Source organism: Gregarina niphandrodes, assembly GCF_000223845.1.
Source record: "Gregarina niphandrodes unplaced genomic scaffold scaffold00166, whole genome shotgun sequence".
Taxonomy (NCBI): domain Eukaryota; phylum Apicomplexa; class Conoidasida; order Eugregarinorida; family Gregarinidae; genus Gregarina; species Gregarina niphandrodes.
The window spans coordinates 3402-3766 of NW_011646044.1; the positions used below are offsets into that span (position 1 = coordinate 3402).

The following is a 365-nucleotide window of genomic DNA, read 5'->3' on the forward strand; positions in this document are numbered from 1 at the left end:
ACAAAGATAAGGTACGCCTCCACCATGTTTCTCCGCCACTTCACGGCTGCCGGTTGAGCCACGGGACCATGGTAGGTGGCGCCGGGTGCACTGAAAGCATCAGCACAGTGCGTCTGCCGGGAATCGAACCCGGGTCGCCTCGATGTTCACGAGGCACTAAGCCACTATACCACAAGCGCATAGCAATTAAGTTATGTGAGGATTGATGCTCTTAATGTGTTCGGCCGCACACAGACGTGGTGGTGATGCTTCTGGCGACAGCGTTCCAACTCATCTGACAGCACAGGACGGTCTCCACGTCGCCCGCTCATCCACTGCCGTGACTCGAACCCGGGTCGTACGGGTGGGAGCCGTTTATCCTAGCC

General features: G+C 57.8%; 1 non-coding gene across 1 annotated transcript; it reads right to left on the minus strand.

Moving 5' to 3' along the window:
* Positions 1 to 108: 108 nt before the first annotated feature.
* On the minus strand, positions 109 to 179 carry GNI_218200. Its single transcript has one exon. It is a non-coding gene; the product is annotated as a tRNA-Val (tRNA).
* Between the last annotated feature and the right edge of the window lie 186 nt (positions 180 to 365).